This window comes from Oreochromis aureus, linkage group 9 (genome assembly GCF_013358895.1).
Source record: "Oreochromis aureus strain Israel breed Guangdong linkage group 9, ZZ_aureus, whole genome shotgun sequence".
Taxonomy (NCBI): Eukaryota; Metazoa; Chordata; class Actinopteri; order Cichliformes; family Cichlidae; genus Oreochromis; species Oreochromis aureus.
In genome coordinates this window covers 12,894,427-12,916,771 of record NC_052950.1, presented here as the reverse complement: position 1 = coordinate 12,916,771, position 22,345 = coordinate 12,894,427, and positions in this window count along the sequence as shown.

Genomic DNA, 22,345 nt, shown 5'->3' with positions numbered 1-22,345 from the left:
TACTCCACATTATGAATATATCAGTCACCTATAAAACACACACTCATGTTTAATCACTACTGACACTTACTGACACTGTCACTTTATCAATGCTGGCATCATGACCTTTGCTGCTAAAAGTATTTATATATTCAGGGCTCGCAAACTTTCAAAATCTCTGGTAGCCCTTCGGGCAGGCACTCTTCAGTTTTTGGTAGCCCAAAATAAATTTAAGTAGCCCGAATAAAAAAGAGAGCAATTTTTTAATGTTTTGTTTCCTTTACAATATTATACATTAAAGTATAATATTGTAACGGAAACAAAAATTAATCAGAAAGTTGTTAAAATACAAATCATAACAACTGTATAAAAATTACAATCATCAACTCAAATACTTGTTTCTAATTGAACAGAAATTTCTATGAACGTGTAAGAACTGTGTAGAACATGAATCAGTATGTGTCAGATCCTGAATCTGAAATTTCCACTGAAGTCACGGGTAAGGGCAAGGTTATTATCGTTCACTAAAACTAACGAAATAACGAAAACTAGAAGTGAAAAAACATTTTCGTTAACGGAAATAAAAATAAAAACAAAAAAAGGAAAACTAACTAAAACTGTAATGAGCGTTCACAAAACTAACTAAAATAAACTGAATTTATAGCAAAAATGTGTTTAGTTTTCGTTGATGTGTGTGTGTCATACAATAGTCAAGGGTAAAAAAGAAGTTTAGTTTCCAGGTTTTTTTCTTGCTGTGTCTCATTATGCCAGCAGGTGGCAGTACGTTAGTCGAGTCGTCTGTGTTGCTGCTCCGTCCACGCGCTGAATCATGTCAGGAAAAGTCTGGAGAAAGCGCCAGCTTCCAATTTGGGATTACTTTGAATATGACTGTGTTTTGGATAAAGCAAGTGTCTTGTAGTGGAACGAGACAAATTATGAGGACATTTCTAAAGGGAAAAAATCCCACAAACCTTAAAGTGCACTTGAAAAGCTAACCTAGCTTACCTTGAGAAGGTAAGGAGCGCACTCAACCCTCATCCCCAGAAACAGAAGCTAACACCAGGCAAGGCGGCATGATGCATCCCGGGACAACAGGACTGGGATATCTACATAACTGTGTGAGTCAATTACCTTCAAAAAGTTTATCAATTCACTTGAACCAAAATTACGAACACCCGGTGCTGCAAGACTTAATAGTCTCATTGCGGCCAAGATATACATTTTATAGTTGCCTGGTATCAATGGTTGTTCATCTGCCCTAATTTATTTATTTAAAGAACCCATAGGTGGGAATGTGAGTTGTCTGTCTCTGCGTGTTAACCCTGTGACAGACAGGCGACCTGTCCAGGGTGCAGGGTATGGTAGCTGGAATAGCAACATACCCAAGGATAAGCAGAAGAGAATGACTGATATGATGAAACTGGGATTTTGTTACACTTTATTGCAAACACAACTAAAACTATAACTGAAACTAATCAAAACTAAACTGAAACTAAGGATTTTCAAAAGAATAAAAACTAAACTAAACTAGCAAACGAATGGTAAAAACTAATTAAAACTAATATAAAATTGAAAATCTGAAGTCAAAACTAAATAAAAATAAAAACTAATGAAAATTGCAAAACTATTAAAACCCTGGGTAAGGGGTAAGTGGAACCAAGATCGAGGCCATTTGCTTTTTGAAGTTTGCAAAAACTGCTAAATTTGGCCAATGGTGGTTCACTCTTTGTAACATAGTACGCTTTTGAAAGATTTTTCAGGACTTCTTCTTGTGCTTGGTTTATTTTTAGTATGTTTTTTGCAATTGCTGTTTGTTCTGGGAAAGATATTGCAGACTGAGCAATAATGCATTTCTTGCGTTTCTCATGGGTTCTGATGGGGTCTTTCTTAAAATTACTGGTCCCAGTTACAAAGGCGCTTGTCGACTCAAATGAAATGAAACTCACGACACACCCGGCAGAACATGATGTTATTTAGCTCGTCATATTCCAGCCACATAAATTCTTTTGTCCATGAAACCAAAAAAGCTGAGCTTTCTTTTTGCCTCATAGTCTGATTTGTCATAACTTTTCCGTTTTGTGGTAGGCTTATTTGGCTGCCCCTTCTTCACCCTGACCTGTCTTATTTGGCTCAGAAGAACTAAAATACCGGCGTAAATCCTGCTGCTTTTACACGCACTCACATAACGGTCAGCGATTCTCTGCGCAATCAACCTCTCACATGTTTAAGCTTGCTGTGGGAGATTTTACTTGTCACGTTTGAATAGTAGCTAATGAGTGATAAGACGATGTCAGAGGAATTGGTGCGCAATTAATCGTCACTCACCAATCAGTGCTGCCGCTCTCTACACACCGTTCGCGCGATCGCAAAGTGAAAGTGAAAGCAAAAAACAAGCGCAAATTCAAACGCGATTGTATATTGACAGCGGCTCATCGATGCCAATAACATACTTACTCAGCTACATTTGCGAAAGAAAATGCAAAAGCATTGACACATATTTTTCCTTCCTATGATAGCCCGACGGGCAGGGCTGAGTTAGATTTTGGTAGCCCGACTGGAAAAATCGCTAGCCCCGGGACGTTGGGCTAGCGATTTTGCGAGCCCTGATATTTATATTTTTACCTACACTCTATACCCATACTCCATACTGGTACTCAGGTTGTTGCACTCTACTTATTGCATTATTTATCGTATTTATTTTATTACTTGTTATTCTGTTATTCTGTCTTGTTATTCCTAACCCCCCTAAATTCTGTATCTTTATTATCTGTATTAATTTGTTTCTTTTTGCTCTGGGACCGTGTGTACATAATCTCGTTCCACCTCATGTTAACATGTGATGCGAATGACAATAAAGCTCCTTGAATCCTTGAATGTTTTGAACAAAAAAGAGTAATAAGGATCATAAATAAAACCACTTCAAAGGAACCACCAAATCCACTTTTTAGCCTTTTTATTAAATACTCTTAAATGTAAAGACTTGGTTGACCTCAGAACTCTACACATAATTTATAAAGCAACAAACAAATCTTTGCCCCACAAAATTTAGAACTTGATCAGGATAAAGACCAAATCACGATGACCTGAGAGAAATCCTTATGTTCAGCAAGCTGGTAGTAAGTACTAATGTAAAATATCAAGTCTTTTTGACGTTGATAAATTGATGTGGTTTAAAAAGTCATGAAACATGACTTAAACCCCCCAAATTCTTGCCCACCTCCACAAAACTCTTCACAAGCTGACTCAGGAGTATTGTTCTTAAGTCACTCTAATGATGTTACTGGAGTTAAACACAGCTCTGGTTTACAACATGTGTAATAATTTATCAATAAACAGAATTGTCTCTGATTCTGTTATTATCTGGGGAATTGATTGTATTCAATGAAATGTAATGTGAATAATTTAAAACAAGAACTCTGGAAGTATTCTGTTTTTACTGACAGTTCACCTGTCTGTGATTCAGTTTCAGGGAGCGGTAAACTCAGCACCTGGAGATGAACTTAATCAGAAATGGTACAAATTATCAGGGCCCCTATCCTCATGCTGTGGGCAATTTTGCACCTGGACCTCAATGGACGTAAACAACTCCGGGCTTCACAACACAAGTTTTGAAGGAGCAAGTGGAGAGCCTTGCCAAAAGCTAATGCTCATTTAATCACAAATATTAATATAATAAGTTTTACTGTTCTTGTCTTCATGCAGCTCAACATGACAGAGTCTCAGATTTGATCTCTTTTAGTAAATTAAAGGAACAGGGTGAATTTTAGGCCCTTTATTTTTAACCATTGGATTTTAGAAATATTTGAACTCAGTAGACTCTGGCAATTGTAAATAAATTTTAGTCGATCAAAAATACATACTGGGAGATCAGAGAGAACACCATCAGAAGGTTTGTAAGAGATGAATTCATGAAAATGTGTTTTGTTTCATTTTGTTGTATTTTTTGTAATAATGATGTACATTAAGAATATTTTCTGCCTTGTGTATGAGAAACTAAATCAAATATTATTTTCACCCATTCAAAACTGAACTTTCTACATGTTTCCAAACCTTCTGTCTGATCTCTATCTTTCCATGTTAACTTGAGCTACAATCCTCTATAGTCACAATCAAAGTATGAGACAAACAATCTGGAGATTCTGGAGCTTTTGTCGCGGTTCTGGGTCATTTTGACCCAGCATTTTCTGTTTCTTATATTTTGGTGTTTTTCTAGATGATGATTTATGTTCTGATTCTAGAGTTGTGCTGGTTTGATTTTGTATTACGGGTTACATTCTTTCAAGTCTGTCTGTCTGTGTCAAGTGTGCGTCTTTGTAAATTGTTTCTTCTTTCCTGTTTTATTTTGATAGTTCCAGTCCTTTGTCAGTGTATTCAGTTTTGTCTCATTAGCCCTAATTTCTCCTAGCTGTGTCTCCCACCTGTTTTCCATTCCCTGATTACTCCATTGTGTATTTAAGCCCCGTGTTTGTCTTTGTCGCGTTGTACTTTCTACATGCTGTGTGTTTGTCGTGTTCCAGTGTTTCAGTTCCAAGTTTTGTTTTTTTGTGAGTTAGTTTTAAGGAGATTTTTCCAGCATTAAAGCTGTGTTTTGAGTTCCAGTCCCGTCTTTGAGAGTCCTGCATTTTGGGTCCTTTTTCCTGCCTGCCACACAGCCTCTCATGACAGAACAATGCGACCGCTACATGGACCCCGCAGCATCTGATGAGCTTCGGGTGGACATAATTTATTCTGTGAATAAGTTATGTGACCTGTGGCTGGATCATCCGGAAGAAGAGTTTCAGCGTGCTGTAGCTGACTGGCTACAGCGACTGGTTTCTGGTCTCCGGACTCTCTTCACCCACTCATACAGGATTTTTTTTCCTTAATGAGCTTCATCTTCATCCCCCAGCCACTACCGCTTACCTACCCAGCTCGGCGAAGGCTATGCCGCCCGGCCCGCCGGACTTGGAGTTGCCCGACCCATCGACCACCGGCGCGTCACCCCACAGCCGGACTTCAGGATGTCAAAGCAGCCGGCTGTGGAGAGTGAAAAGGACACTTTTTCTGTTTCTTTGGACCTTGGGACTGTTTATTCTGGGGCTATGTGTTTTTTGTGTCAGCTGCCCAGCCAGGAGCTCCGTCAGCTGCCCAGCCAGGAGCTCCGTCAGCTGCCCAGCCAGGAGCTCCGTCAGCTGCCCAGCCAGGAGCTCCGTCAGCTGCCCAGCCAGGAGCTCCGTCAGCTGCCCAGCCAGGAGCTCCGTTTTCATCACAGCCACCAGTCCAGCCAGCTGCCCAGCCAGGAGCTCCGTTTTCATCACAGCCACCAGTCCAGCCAGCTGCCCAGCCAGGAGCTCAGCCGCCTCAGTTCAGTTTCATCACAGCCACCAGTCCAGCCAGCTGCCCAGCCAGGAGCTCCGTTGCAGCTCAACAGTCATCACAGCCACCAGTCCAGCCAGCTGCCCAGCCAGGAGCTCCGATTTTCATCACAGCCACCAGTCCAGCCAGCTGCCCAGCCAGGAGCTCCGTTTTCATCACAGCCACCAGTCCAGCCAGCTGTTCAGCCGCCCTCAGTTCAGTTGCCCTCAGCAGCCCAGTCTCCTGTATTGCCACTAGTCCAGCCATTAGCGCGGCCTGCACCTCAGCCATTAGCGTGGCTGGCAGTTCAGTTAACTACACAGGTTGCAGCTTGTTAACAAATATCCTACAAACACAGAAAATGGAGAAAAAAAGGACTGTAAGCCGAACTGCACTGAGGAGCAACAGTCTATTGGCCATTTTGTGCAGCCACTATGTCCACCCACTCATTCTAAGGAGGAGGATGGCCCTACTAAGACTTTTGTTGTTCCTCTAGACCTGGCCTATTTAGAGACTGTTACTCTCTCAGGGTGTCCCCAGAGGCTGAATTTCAGCCCTCAGTTAACTCTGGACACGAAGAAGCCAGCGCAACCTGTTTCTCCTGGGGAACTCAATCGGGTTGTCTCAGTGATTGGTCCCTGCTGAGAGCTCAGGGGAGTTAACTCTGCCACCTCCGTTCTATGCTGGAAGCTCTAGTGAGCTCATTTGGCCAGCTAAGGACTGCATCCTGCTGTTACTGCCTGAGCAGAGCCTCTGTCCTGCGTGGCTCCAATCAGCTCTTTGTTCCCCGCGGCCGGCCTCCGGACCTGTTTTGTCGCCGCCGCTGCCCTCCCCGTGGTCGGCCTCCAGACCTCTCTCGTCTCTGTCACTGGCCTCCGCGTCGGCCTCCTGAACGGTCTCATGACAGCTTTCAAATGAACCTTAAAGATTTTCCCAGGAATACCTCAAATAACAACCGTACCTCAGACTTCATTTTAAGAAAATTGAAATGATACAGTGGAAAGTTTCTGCCTCTGTGATTATCTGCCTAAGACTGTAAATGTTGGGTTTGATTTTAATTGTTAACAAGTCTGATGTTGACTACTTGGTAGTGATGCTAAAAAACCCAATCATTTTATTGTCAGCTTTTCTACCATCACCTGAAGAACACCTGATTTGGGGACTGAGAGCAACTGCTCAGGGATCAGAGCGAACGAGTGGGGACATAGAGCTTCAGCAAATCAGACAAATATGCAGGTGCCAGATCATTTAAGGATTTAAAAACCAATAAAAACTTTAAAATGAATCCTAAATTCAATTGGAAGCCAGTGCAGGGAGGCCAGAGCTGGAGTAATGTGCTCAAATTTCCTTCTACCAGATAAAAACCGTGCCGCAGCATTCTGTACTAGTTGCAGGCCTGTCAGAGTTTCCAGTCCAACCCCTATTAAAAGGGAGTTGCAATAATCCAAGCGTGAGATTATAAAAGCATGGATAACAGTCTCCAAATCACGCCTTGAAAGAAAAGGTTTAACCTTGGACAGACGCCTGAGTTGATAGAATGATGATTTCACCACCCCATTCACGTGGCCATCAAAAGTAAGTGCAGAGTCGATTTTTAACCCAAGATTGGTAATCGAGCTCTTCAGGTGAGGGGTCAGAGCAGCAAGGTCAACATCAGGGATATCAGAGGAATGATTCGGGCCACACAGAATTGCTTCCGTTTTACGTTCATTAAAATTTAAAAAGTTTAGAGCCATCCATGACTTAACGTTGCTAAGGCAATCAAGCAGGAGTCTAATTGGGGAGCTATCAAAACGACTGAAAGGAAAATAAAGCTTGCAATCATCAGCATATAGATGAAATGAGACTTTGTGTTTATGAAAAATCGCACCCAGTGGCAGGAGATACAACAAAAACAGTAATGGCCCAAGAATAGATCCCTGTGGTACACCCCATGGCAGAGGGGCCACAGAGGACGATGACGAACCCAACTTCACACAGAAGCTCCTGTTTGAGAGATATGATTTTATCCACAGGAGTGCCAAGCCAGAAATGCCCAAACAATGCTGTAATCGAGAGATCAGCAGGTCGTGATCCACTGTGTCGAATGCAGCAGTCATATCTAGAAGTATAAGCACTATCTAGTGCAGCAGTCTAAACCTGGACTGCTGCACTAAAACAAAGACACAGTGTCAAGAGATTTATTCTAAATGACACTTCTTCAGCTGAGAGTCTAAGAGTGAAGACACACACTGCAGATCTTTACTTGCAAGGGCGGTCACAGAACGCTCACATCAGAGTGGGGGCCCTGTGATCAGCGCTCTGTTCTTGCACTTGTCTTTATATACAAAAATAATACAACAGTGAATACGTCAATTCATAGACAGAGGAATGTTAGTGCGTATGTGTGTGTTGTGGGATTCAGAAGGGAGTGAAGATAAGAGTGGTTCAGGTGTATGTGTGTGTGGTTCTGAAGGACGCGGCCCCGCTTCTTGTTAGGGAGCGCAGATAAAAGTGTCCAGCTCTCCTCTTCCTGGCAGGAGTGAAATAATAATAACTTGTTCAGCTATTATCACTGTGAGAAAGAATTTATAAAACAGTCTTGTAGTGGACAACAGTCTAAGTCATCAAAAGGTCAACATGTAGTATTCTATCATATGCAAACTTATATCATTAAAAGCTTATACTGACTACTAAGTACAATTTTCCATGGACACACGGTTACAATGTCTACACAGTGCTAGTCTATATAAGACAATGTAGGGATCTGAGGCTGACTTTGTGCTTCTAGCTCGAATCCAGCCTGATTAATCAGAAGAAGACTGACTTGGGAAATAATGAACAGTAGATGGCAGTAACACACCACTGATGCATCTAGCCTGCCAAACCCAAAGAAGAAGAACATGGCAGCAAGATTTCTGAAAGATTCACTCACTTTTTAACAATCCCACCAAATATTGTAGATTATGATTGTAGGAGGCCTGTCTGAACTTAATATACAGATTTCATGCTGCTGTTAACTGTGTGATTTCTGATGGTTATGTTTAAGAGGTTTGTATTGAAAGTATTTTGTGATAGTTTATGGTGGGTCACGTGATTGGGGCGGTATTGATTGCTTATTTGAGGCACCTGTTCATGCAGTGTCAGTTGGAGTATAGAGGATTGATGTGTGGCTTTATGTTTTGGGATTGCTGAGTTTTTTGATTCTTTGTGTGCGTTGCTTTAGACTTGTTTCCCTTAGTTTTCTTTTATTGCTAAACATTTAAAGTGAATCAGTGTTTTTGGAAAAGAAGTTACACAAGTATTCAGGCCCAGTCTCACCTTCTCAGCAGCTTTTCATTTGTTCCTGAAGTTGCTAAAATTTGCCAACAAAAATTCATCTACAGAAGAATCTCTACATGGAGCATGGCGTCAAGGATGGAGAGGTTTAAAGTTAACAAATATGGATCCAGACACGGAGGTAGGCCCTGGCTGTTAAATGATTGCTGAAGTGAAGTTAGAAGCTTCATTTACTGGTGGATGTGCACAATAAGCTGCCCTGATGTTAATTGAAAGGATTTGGCATGCATGTCCTGTTTGGGGTTGTTTGTCTGCAGGAGGATTCTTTGATGCTGATTGCTGAGAGTTGAATGTGCGTGGGCACAGATGATTGTGTGTGTACTGAAATATGGACACTGCTCTCTCCTTCCACTGTTGAACAGGGAGTCCACTTCAGTCCAGTTTGAAGAAACTGGTTTAAGCTGTTGGGAAGCATGAAGCAGATGGTTGGGTGTAGAGCATCTGTTCAAATCTTTGGCACACTTCAACACCAATATGGTATAGATCCAGTCAGATGAAGATCTTGCAGATTGCACCCACTCTGACCTCAATCAGTTAAAAAGGCCCTCAGCAGCCGCACTGGTTTGGTTAAGAAGGTGTTGAGATTGACCCACAGGCCTTTAAAAGACAGCTTCAGCTCTCCCTGCAAGGACCTGATAGAAATTCTTAAAACATTACACTGATGTCTTTCCATTGATAATTTTTGGTGCCATTGGTGATTTTTGTGATTTTGTTGTTACCACAGTCAGCTATGTGTTAACAGAACAAAGTACTGAATAAGAATATTTCAATAATTCAAATCTGGGATGTCTTATTTTTGTGTGGACCATATAATCATTCCTTTTTTCTCTCATCTTTTTTCAGGTGAAGACTTGTTTTCAGTACTGAAGGAGGAAGTTTAGGAAAACCAGCACATGATTTAGAGAAATTTCAGCACTGTGGCTCGACAGGAGCAGGTCCTGCCTTACCTGAACACCTTTGTCAGCGATGGAGCTTCCTGTTTGTATCCAAACACTGGGTCAGTTAAAGAGGGTGGGGCAGTAAAGAAAGGCCACCTCCTCCCTTGTGTTGGTGTAAGGAAGAGGACTCCCTTACTACATTTATTTGTATTATATTATCTGTATAGCACTTTAGAGCACACCTTTCACTTTATTAAAAGTACCTTATCAAGCACTTTATTTAGCATTGCACTTTAAGCATGCATTTGCACAGTAAAACATTTGCATACAAGAAGTTTAAATATTTATTGGGAATTTTAAAATCAGTTGGTAGCCTTGATTCAGATCCTGCACAGCTGCTCCTCATCAAGGAATGTGGTGGTTGTCTGTCGGGAGAGAAGAATGGTGATTGAGATTATGATTAAGGTTTATCAGTAAGGAAAACTAATGCAAGTGTGTGTGAAATCTAGGAAGAAAAGTGGCGCAAATAAGTGTTTGTAAGATAATGATTACTCACCTTTCTTGCCTGTGTCCTCTTCAGGGTGTTTGGGCAAATGTTTCCCTTTAAACCACCATTTAAAGGTTCCGGGAGAGACCATTGGTAAAGAGTGTGGTGAATCTATTTTGTGCTTGGGTTTCTGGGTTTTTATAATATTGGGTTTGGTGTAAAATTAAAGTGTGAAATATTTATTAATATGAAAATGTGAAATGTATTTATGTATTTATTTATTCTAATTGATATATTATATATTGTGGTGGAAGGTTGGGATTTAAGAATTTACCTAAGAGTGGAATAATGGTTTGGTCTGTGACAGCTGAACATATTTAAGGCTGCTGGTTGTCATTAGAGGAGGATATATTGTGCTGTGAAGAAGCTCGACAAGTGAATTGTTGTAAGGAGAGCTGTATGGCAAATAAATACTTTTGTTCCACTGCACTTGCCTTCGTCCCTCTCACTGTGTTTCCAGCCGCTAAGGGCTGCCCTGTTACAGTTGGTGTAGCTGAAGTCGTAGACTTTCCACTTTATTTTTCTGAATATTCATCGTTGTCTGCAATTTATCATTTTAACCACTGATGTCTGAAGAAAAAAAAAAGTGTAATCTCACAGATAATGACCTGTTTGTAGTCTTGGGTGGCAGGTATTCCATTTATACCAGTGATACCAAACTGAGAGCTGCAAGAGGTCATTTATACATTTGTAATCAGCTGTGTAAGATGGTAGCCTGGTATCACCTGCATATTAACTCACCTCCAAATTTACTGTGGGAAATGGCCACTAATGTGTGAGTCTGTGGCGTGTCCAGCGGGGTGGACTGGGGGGGCACAGGCCACCCCCCCAACCAGACTGGCCACCCCAGGTGCCACCCCGAAGCCAAAACAATAAAATCCAATGAAATATCAAATGTACGATTATGTTTTCACAGTGAAGCTCAGATATCCGAGTGTAAGTGAATGCAGCATCGGCTTCTGCGCTATGAGCATCATGTTAGTTAAAGGTAGGAGAGCCAAGCACGAAAGACAGCACCACAGAAAACAGTTTTTCGCGAAAGATTAACAGTTTAACATAGCTGGACTGGCCATCGAGCATGGCGGAGCTTCCACGGCGGCTAGCAGGTGGATGAGGGAAGGGTAGGCAGGAGGAGGAGAGACCCGAGGCAGCCGCCAGTCCGAGTGTCAGGTGAACTAAACTTCAGGTAAGAAGTTATGACCTGCAGTCTATCTGGGTCAGATATAAACCAAGTTTAGGTGGAGTTTATTTTCGTTGTGCTGACTTTTTACAGTCAGTTACAATAACTCTTACTGCGCTAGCTAGCATGACAGAGTTTCTATACAGCTGGGCGGGTGCTGTGATGTTACTGATGGTGAACTTTATTTTATTCATAAGGTTAGTTAGTAGAGTTGCCAACTGCTCCTTAAAAATGGAATGGTCCCTCATTCAGAGACAATATTACAGGTTTCGTATTGAGCTGAGAGAGACGCAGTTTGTCCCGAACTTAAGCTAGAATGAAAAGACACAAAGCTGGAGTTATTCTGTGTCTTTGCTGCACAGCTGCCTCTTCTTCTCTCATTCTCTCCCCTCCTCTCCTGTTGCTACTTCAATCATGAAACTGATCAATGATCAGCTGATCGGCTTTTCTTTTTTGTTTGTTTATCGCCCACTTTGCGCCAGAAAGAGGAAACCAGCGGATGTCGTGCTAAACAACAGCAGCACGTTTAAGCTTGATCAGCTGTTGTTAGAATTTATTTAATATTAATTTCTAGTATCAGCTGATGTTTGCTGGAGCCACAGCTGTAAAAGCTGCTGGTCATGATATCAGTTTGGATATGTGGTGAGAGGGAAAGATGCAGATGAAACCAGGAGATGTCCTTACGGAATCATCAGAGCTGAACAGGTGATGGAGAAACAGGTTTACCTTTTAGGTGACATGAATGAGTTGAAGGGAAGTTATGAGCTGTTTCTGAGAGACAAATAACACCAGGATCCTTTTCTACGTAGCTGACAGCTGGTAACTGTGCAGGGGCGGGTCTAGCAAAGTTATGCCAAGGGGTCAGGTAGGGCATTAACAGGGAAAGGGGGGCACAAAGAAATACTTTTCTTTCTTATTCTCGTTTAAAATATCTAGCTTTTATTAAATAATTATCTGAATCTTGCGAACAAAGTTTTTATCTGACGTAAAATGTATAGAAATCATACACCAACAAGACAGTGTACATCACTGTCACAACAGCGTTTGTTTTCATTCAAAGGCTTTATGGCTTTAATACCTGGTGGGCCGGTCTCTGGTCAAAATGCCCAATTTTTTGTCCCAGTCCAGCCCTGCAGGTTAATACTGGCAGTGTCACCATGCCAGCTGACTGTATTTCATCATCAGCCAGTGTTGTTCTTTATACATCAATATTACCAAAGTTTACCATAAGGCAGCATAGAAAGTATTTACTTGCTTTCAGGTTTCATTCAAAAGTTAGTCTTTTCATTTGTTTCCCAACTTTTTCCCTGTTTCAAAATCAAACACCAGTTTGTAAGAAGATTATCTTCTTTTTTTTAATAGGCAGATAAAGTTTTGCATTGGCTAATTTGGCAATTGTATGTTAAAAATGTTTGTATTTTAATATTCAAAATGTTTTGCCCAAAACATATGTGCCCTATAGGTCAGTAAAAATACTATGCAAATATTGCTGTCCTTGAATGCTGAGTAAACACTGACAAAGCACTGATTGTATCTCTTGTACTTCATCAACGCAGTATCTAAAAACTTTGCACCGTAGTGGTTAAAACCTCATTCTAATAAGAGTCAAAAGCAAATTCAGTTATTAGGTTTACAGGGTTATTGAATGATGGTTAACGGTTGGTAGAATTTTTTTTTAACATTATCTGCCAATTACATCTGCCACCCTTCTCCAAATCTGTGCCCCTACCTGGCCCCCCCAACAAAAATTTTCTAGACACGCCACTGGTGTGAGTGGGTTTGTTTCACAACTGCTGTGAGCCAGTGGCTGTGATTGGCCTGGGTTCATTGAAGGCAGGTGTATTTGATTGCACTCTAGTCTACTTATACTCCAGACTACAAGTACTGCTGTTACTGATGGCCAAATGAAGCTTTCTGAAGTGTTGAAGCTTGTATTGGCCAGAAGTATGAAGAGCAGCTTGAATCTACAACTTGAAATGAACTGCTTCATTATCATTGCCCAGTCACAGCTTCTGTTTAATATCATGTGATAATTCTGTCTGATATCAGGCTAACGTTGTGGTGCTTTGAACCTGTATTTTCTGTGTGACACAATGTTATGTCTGTTTCATTAAATTTGATGAATAAACTTGTTTAAACATGAGCCATGGTGTGGTCTCCCTTCACTTGTGACTTCTTGACATTTGTAAACATAATAGACCAAAAAAATACATTGTGTCATACACTATTATATATAATCCTATTATAGGGTTGGGAGTAGGCTACCGCCGTGAGGCCGCTTCCTTATGTATATTTTTGACCTTGGAGATCGAATTGCCTATAAATTAGGTGGTGAAAATTCCTATGAACTGGTAACATATAAACAAAGTATATAGGGTTATTCTATTTTATTTGGTAATGGGCAGAACATCCTTTCTTCCTCGCTGACTCCATATCTGTCAATATGTTTCACACTGATCTCTTGCAAAAAAAATCAGTAAAACACACCACAAATCCCACCAGTGATTCACTTCTTTATAAACCATTGAATCAAGGACTGAAGCAGTGACGTACTGAATGAAACTTCAGATGTCACTGATCTCTGGTCTCTGGACAGACGTACCAAGCCTCGACACAGTGCTTCTGCAGCACTCTGATGCTATCTTTGACACGTGCTGGATTTTCAGCTTCAAACGGACCATCATGAACTGATATTACAGGAAAACTCTGTGATGCAAATATTAGTTAAACAGAAATCAAAATGTAATTGAATTGCATTCTGTTTTGTTTGTTAAAATAATTAGATCAGTTATATTTTTAAAACATTTTTAAGCTCCTGTATAACTTAATTCCAGCAGGTAATGGTATGGGATGAGATTCACTTTTATTAGCTGAATCAATTTTGGTTCCTATATCATCACTATTTAAAAATAAATAAAAACAACAACAGCAACAACAGTTCAAGTGATTAAAGTGGGGCTGCTTTTGGAGGCTTTTTCGTATCTTTGAGGGCCACTTGAAAAGTCCACGTCCTTCAGATTATTTAGCTTAACTTTTCATATTATGAGTGTGAATATAGAGGATTGATGCTCAAGTTGACATAGAAAGTTGGATGCATGAAGTCTGAAGAATATTTGGATGTTCAGTCTCTGAGAGCACATTTGGAGTCATGTAGACAGTTCAGTGTTGCTGGTGGGGGATTTGTGTTTTATTTCCAGCTTCTCATACACAAGGCACATCATATTCTAAAACAATCAAATTATTTACATGATAAAACACTTCATCAACTTCAGTGTGATATTCCAAGTGTATGACACATGTACCAAGTTCAAGTTTTAGAAAATCCACAGATTCAGTCGACTGCAGGTTTCCCCAACCTATTTAAACAGTACATTTGCATAATCACTGAAACTACCATCACTGGTGAACAAAGGCTGTGAGGTAAATTTCTTGATCCTTAATATGCAAATTTTCGTGACCATTGATCAGCGACCATTGATCAATGAGTATTAATGTGTACGTCCTCATCATTGAAAGAGTGGCCACTGACCTGTACGTGTTTTTGTAAACATTTGTCCTACTGAAAACACTACGTCCAGATGAACAGAATCCACTTTTTGGGATTTCCTTACCTGGATGATTGAGCACGCATCAAGGTATTTACAGAAGCTACAGATTCTATTGAATTCTAATATTTCTCAAATCAACAGGTTTTAAGATAAAGGGCCTAATATTCACCCCATGCCCATCGTTTACTAAAAGTACAGAAAACAGAACAGAATCCTGATATCCTGTCAGCTCAGTCATTGATACTAGCTGCTATTTACAATATCTGTGATATTGAGCATTAGCTGTTGGTAAGGCTCTCCACCTTGGCTGATGTGTGTAGGACAAAGCACACACTCACCTGTGATGAGAAACTAAACACAAGATTTCATTACACTTTTTAACATCAAATATTTTTGAGACGCAATAACAATTAAACATGGAGGCAGTATTTCATTCTAGCAAAGTCCTCATTTATTGGAAGAAAAATCATTACAGATTCATGTTGACTTTCCAACAGTTACACCATATAAAAAGTGGACTTTATCAATCACTTACACAAGCCTTAATCTACCCCACCAAATTTGACCAAACAAATTTTTGTATTTTCTTATTTTGTAAAACTGTAAATGATGCAGAAGTTCACTGAGTCAGTCAAACCTGCCTCTGCTTTAACTTTTAATTAACTTAATAAACTTGATAATTAAAATAAAATCCTGAAAAAATAAACTTATTGTCCAGTATATCAGAAATGTTCATCTTAAGGCTTCAGAATGATAGTTGAGAAATAAAAGAGAGATGTAACAGTAGCTACAGCCATATTTAACTGTTAGCAAGGCTCTCCACTTTCTCTGTAAAAACTTGCACTGTGAAGTCCGGGGTTGTTCACATTCCATGCAGTGCTGAAGACACTGGTGTTGCAATCATAATGTCCGTTGCCTGGTGGCATCTGGGGTGAGTTGTGGAGGGTGCATTGAGGTCCAGGGACAACATTGCCCACAGCATGAGGAAAGTGGGCCCATTCTCATGAAGCTGATGTCCAGTTGCTCGCTGAGTGAGGACGCTCCCTGAAACTGAATCACAGACACATGCACAGTCAGTAAAACCAAAATACAGAGTTCTTGTTTTAAATTATAATCAATACATTTCATCAAATTAAATGAATTCCCCAGATAATGACTGAATTAAAAACAGTTCTGTTTAATAATTGGAGATACTTACATGAAGTGGGACGCCCTGATTGAGATGCTGATAATCTGGACGACTCCTAAACTTTCTCCTTCGGTTTTGAAACCAAGTCTTCACCTAAAGATGGAAGAAAACGGAAGAAATTTAATGAGTACAATAAACCCAAAATTCAAAATTAATTCAGTTTCTTATGTTCTAGTAACCTTGAAAGACACTCACCTGTTTGTAGGTCAGTCCTGTCAACTCTGCCAACTCTGTCATCTCCCGTGGGTCAGGGTAATGTTTCTGATTAAAGTGATTGACAAGAGTTTTTAACTGGCTGTCTGAGAACAGCCCCCGGATCCTTCCTTTGAGCACCTTGGCCTTTTCTTCCTTCTCATGCGTAGTACTTGTGACAGTGTTGCTGCCATCCTGGTTTCGTGGGGCAGCAAAAACCAGTTCCTCCTCTGTGAGAGAGCTGGAAACAGCTTCAGCAGTCTCAAACATGTTGTTGCTCATCTCCTTAGCGAGAGCTGCCTCAGCCCATGCAGCGAGTTCTTCCAAGGGAAGACTCCCTTCAAGGCTGCTGCCAGAAATCCCCAAGTCTGTGAGGATAGAAAGACAGAGGCCAAGTAAGCACAAGTATATATGGTCCACAGGGGTCACCGTGGCTACTGATATGTTTTGACACAGTTGAGTTTTTTAACAGAAAACAATACAAAAAGGATAAACTGATGAGCCTTAATCAGAACAATTTCCCACACACACAATTCCACTTGCTGAATTATTAAAATATGCCACCAGATGTCACCAATTAGAAAGTTTAAAAAGTGGCTCAAAGCCCAGATGGTCCTGAAGTGGACTCTCCGATCAGCTGTGGAGGGAGAAATGGTGACTTCTGCCATCAGGACTTACAACACAGAGTGAAAGAGTATTTTTGCTCAGAGTTGTCTTAGAGGTTAGCCAACTCTGTTCATATTAGCTCACTACGCAACAATGGTGAGTACATACCTGGAGAAAAGTGCATCCCATAATCTTCCATCTTTTAAATCCCAGTGATTAAAACAGGAAAGCTGGAATAAGTATCTCTGCTGAAAGAGCTCCAAACCAAGCAGGAAGGTGCTGTGTGTCCTAAGACTGACCTGACTTAAGAGCAATTCTCCTGGGCTTTTAAGGAGGTTTGTGGGTGTGGGCAGGAATGTGGGGGGTTGAGCTTCTTCTTTTGTGAGTTGCTTTACAAAGCAGTCAGGCAGTTTCTACCAACTGGCATCATTTACATTTCTTTAAAATGCTGTTTCTCAGGTCTGAAAACAGAAAGTACAATTAAAATTACAGCCATACAAATGAGCTTTACCAAATCATTCCAACTCAAACTTTATAAAATATCAAACACTTAATGCCTAAAATTACTTTATCTTTTTGATCAGTGATGCTTCAAGAAACGACAAAGTGTGATCTCACACTCAGATTCTTGGTGTCATGGCTGTTTGGGGAATTTTGTTATTCTAAACCAGAGCTGTGTTTAACTCCAGTAACATCATTAGTGACTTAAGAACAATTCTCCTGAGTCAGCTTGTGAAGAGTTTTGTGGATGAACAATTTATGGGTTTAAGTCATTTTTCATGACCTTTTAAAGAACATCAATTTATCAAAGTCAAAACGACTTGATATTTTACATTAGTCCTTACTACCAGCTTGCTGAACATAAGGATTCCTTTCAGGTCGTCATGATTTGGTCTTGTTCTGATCAACTCCTAAATGTTATGTGTCAAAGATTTGTTTGTTGCTTTAGTCATTATTTGTGTACTTCTTATGTCTTATCAGATTTTTAAATTTAAGAGTATTTAATTTCATAAAAAGTGAATTTGATGGTTCTGTTGAAGTGGGTTTTATTTTTGATCCTTGTCCTCTTTTTTACAGAATGTATTTAGCACTGATGTGTTTCATTGTTTTTTTCCACATTTCTGTACACTATATCATATAAGGAAATTGTTAGGTGTAGGCTGTGTGCAGACAGGAAAAGGACCCAAAGTGCAGACTACGGAGACAGACGTGAACTCAAAACAGCTTTAATGCTGAACTCAAAAGTGTAACAAAACTAAGAATACAAAATACACTTACATAGACAAAACACACAGCAAGATAAGGGTAGATCGCGACAATGACAAACTGAAACACAGGGCTTAAATACATAGAGGGAGCAATCAGGGAATGGGCAACAGGAGGGAAACACAGCTGGGGCAAATCAGGACTAACGAGACAAGGAAAGCAAAACCAGATACACAAATATGAAACACGGACTTTCAAAGTAAAACAGGAAACATAACACAGAGACGCGAACTTAACAAGGGGATACAGCCGACAGGGGAGACAGAGCAACTATAGAACACAGAGACATAAACCATAAGACGGAACTCTAAGAAACCCAAAGACTAGAAATGATAAATAATATAATAAACTCAAAAGCCCCGGGTCAATGACCCAGGCATCCTAACAGAAATATGATGGAAAAATACAAAGTATGTAATGATGTTTGATTTATGAAGTCACTTTATAAAGATTTGGAACACATTTTGATATTTTGCCTTTACTGTAAGTAATGTGAGTCATCCAGGATACTTTGTGATGTGTTATCACTCCAAGAAGTTTTCTTTCAGATATTTTTTTTATTTTTATTTTTTTATTTATTTTTTAAATTTTTTGCAAATGCCCAGATATTTTAAATTTATTATATTTGATTAATTATAGTTAAAACAAATGTTCAGAGATTACTCTCACAGCAGAGCACTTTATGGTTTGACGATAAATCCAAAGAAGAGAAGAAGTCTAAGTGGAGGCAAATCCACTCACTTTGTTGTTTGTGTTTGTCTGCAAACATGGTTTAAAAATACATTTAGCTGCTTCATTTCTGGACTTTATGCTTTAAGTTAGACATGTCAACACAAACACCTTTACCCACATTTATCTCTCATGGCCCTGGTGCCATCTGTCTGCATTGATTTGATAATTAATCAGAGGTAGCAGGGTGTGATACAGGAACTCTAAGAGACACATTAGCGTATGTTTAGTGGTCACTGGCTGAACTGGGTGTGTCTCTGATTATGAATGAGCCAGAGGGGGCCAGATGTATGTGTCTGTGGGGTTTATGGGCGGCGTTGGTGTGGAGTGTTAACCTTGCTATTGTTTACATTGACTTATGTGGATGTTTTATAATTTCAGACACTTTTACAACATAGAGGTGCTTTTCAAAGAAGGTGAAAGCTACCATAAAACTCTAGAAAATTCTCCAAATGACCTGCAGCAAAGAGATCTATAGCTCTAATAGAAAGTGAAGTACAGATCAGTGCTCAGATCAGAGATTAGTTTTGACCAGGAACATAAATGTAGTTTGCATGAAACATGTCAACAGATGTGGTTGACATGAAAGTAGAACAGGCTGAACTCAAGTATCATTTGTTATTACAGTGAGTGAAAGAAGTGGGTCAGTGAGAAATATCCATAAAGAGCATGATTTAGCACTAGCTGCAGCTCACAGTCAGCAACTCGTCAGTTGTGTTGATTATAATAAATGAGAATTTCCTCTTCAGGCTCACAGCTCACAGAACTGTACAGTTTCTGAGAAAAGTCCAGATTACAGTACTGTACTTCTAATACTGTCATCTTTGAACTGATATTACAGGAAAACTCTTAGAAGTGATGCAAATATTAGTTAAACAAGAATCAAAATGTAATTGAATTACATTCTGTTTTGTTTGGTGAAAAATAGATAAGAAGTTTAAAAAGTCACATTTTTTAAACTCCTATATAAGTTAGTTCCAGCAGGAAACTATATGGGACTTTTATTGGCTGAAACAATTTTGGGTTAATTCTATAGGACTAGATTGAGCTACATGAAGAGAAGAACGATTTTTCTCACAGAAAACCTGATATGCTGTCAGTTCAATCGTTGTTTCTCCCTGGCATCATTTACATTAGCTGTTATTAAAGGAGCATTAGCTGTTGGCAACACTCTCCACTTTCTATTTCCAAACTTGCACTGTGAAGCCCAGTGTTGTTCACATTGATAGCAGCTCTGAAGACGCTCGGGTTTAATTCATGATGGCCGAGGCCTGGTGACATGGACCAGCCAAACATCTGGGCGAGTTGGGGAAGCTTGACTGTGATTTGGGCACAATGTTTCCCACAGTGTACAGATAGAGGGGATGATTATATTGTGGGTCTTGGTAAAGGTTAAGATTAAAGTGATGGAGAAGAATTTTTTCATCTATGTGAGAAAATCCCCTTGGCCTTTCCTTTATCCTCAAATGTAGTGCTTGACATCTGTGGAGTATGCAGAGTGACAGTGTTGTTGCCATAATGGTTACTTGAGGCTTTTCCCCTCCTCTATTTATTGATGAAGACTTAAAAAATAAGTAGTAAGTTTAAAAGAAGTAACAAAGATGCCAGCTTGTGCTGAGAGCATGGGCCTATTCCTGTATCTGGATCCATATTTGCTCACTTTTTCCTCTCCAGCCTTGATGTAATGCTCCACGTAGAGATGCTTCCTCAAATGGGTTTTTGTTAGGAAATTGGAGCGACTTCAAGAACGAACTAAACGTCTCTGAGAAGCTGAGACTGGGCCTGCATACTTGTGTGGAACCTTCGTTAAGTCTCAGTGATTCATTGAGATAGAAAACAACTTGAAAGAGTGAGTGATGAATGAAAGCAAAGAAATTAAACAAACTTCATGCAAAGTGCACAAAAGAATGCAAAACTCAGCGATACATCTAGTGAGCAGCACTTCTCTGGGTGAAACAAGCGTCTTGATGTCAGAGGTCACAGGAAAAAGTCTATACGGCTTCATGCTGATAGGAAGGCAGTAGTGACTAAAAATAATCACTCATTAAAAGCAAACTAAATCGAAGACCATCTCTGAGAGCACAACATACCAGAACTTGAAGCACATGGGCTAGAAGCAGCAGAAGACCACACTGGATACAATAATTGTCAGCTAAGAACAGCAAACTGAGGAAACAGACTCACAAATATTAGACAATAAGAGATTGGAGAAATGTTTCCTGGTCTGATGAGTCTCCATTTCTGCTGTGACATTCTGGGTCAGAGGCTGAACACAAGATTTTATGACTTGCAAAGTGCAACATGCATGCACTTTTTAACATCCTATCAAATATTGTAGATTATCATTTTAGAAAGTAAAACAAAACATGCAGGCAGTATTTAATCCTGGCAAAGTCGTCATTTGTTGGAAGAAAATGGATGGCACTGATTCGTCTAAGGAGCGAACACCATCCCCACAGACACAGCGGCCAGGGAGGCAGAAGAACGGCACATCAAGAAGGCCCTGAGTAAATGTGGTTATCCCAGCTGGACTTTTGTCAAAGCTGGAAAGACACCTAAAGAAACCTCGAGCCGATCCAGGAGAGAAGGACAACCGCTACCCAGGCGAAAACCTGTAGTGATCCCATATGTGTCAGGAGTATCGGGACAGTTGAGAAGCATTTTTTCTAAACACCGGGTCTCTGTGGCTTTTAAACCCCAAAACACACTGTGCCAAAAACTGGTCCACCCCAAGGATCGGGTCCCCCGACACAAACAGAGTAACATAGTGTACGCTGTTAAGTGCCAGGAGGATTGCCAGGATTTATACATCGGGGAAACCAAACAACCTCTGGCGAAGCGGATGGCACAACACAGAAGAGCTTCCTCATCAGGCCAGGACTCTGCAGTTTATTTACACCTACAGGCCAGTGGACACTCTTTCAATGATGAGGATGTACACATCCTGGACAGGGAAGAACACTGGTTTGAGCGCGGAGTCAAGGAGGCCATTTACGTGAAAAGGAAAGACCATCTCTGAATCGAGGGGCCCTAGGGTACATCTTTCGCCATCTTACAACGCTGTGATTGCAGCCATTCCCCAACTCTCTGTGAATGGGACTCATGGCCATTGATCAGTGTTCTTTGATCAGTGGGTTTTGGTCAGTGATTGTTGATCAATGGTCATGGGAATTTGCATAATTATGATTAATGAACTGACCTCACAGCCCATTGTTCCTTCAGTGGGCTGGTTTCAGTCATTATGCAAATGTACTGTTTATAAGGTTTGGGAAACCTGCAGTCAGCTGAGACTGAAGAAAGTCACTTGGATGAGTGATTTAAACGTTTCTCCCACAAAACGCTACGTCCAGATGAACAGATTCAACTTTTGGAGATCTGTTATTTATCATCAGTTTATTAATGATAGAAATTGTTTGACTCCCAAATAGTATGAGTTTTGTTTTGGTCAGATTCAGTGTTAATTGATTATTAAAAAAAGAACTCTTCAATTGTTTTAAAATTCATTTTCTAGTTCATTCAGAAGTTATTTCAAGTTACTTCCACAATAACTTTGTGTCATCTGCAAACAATATGACTTCT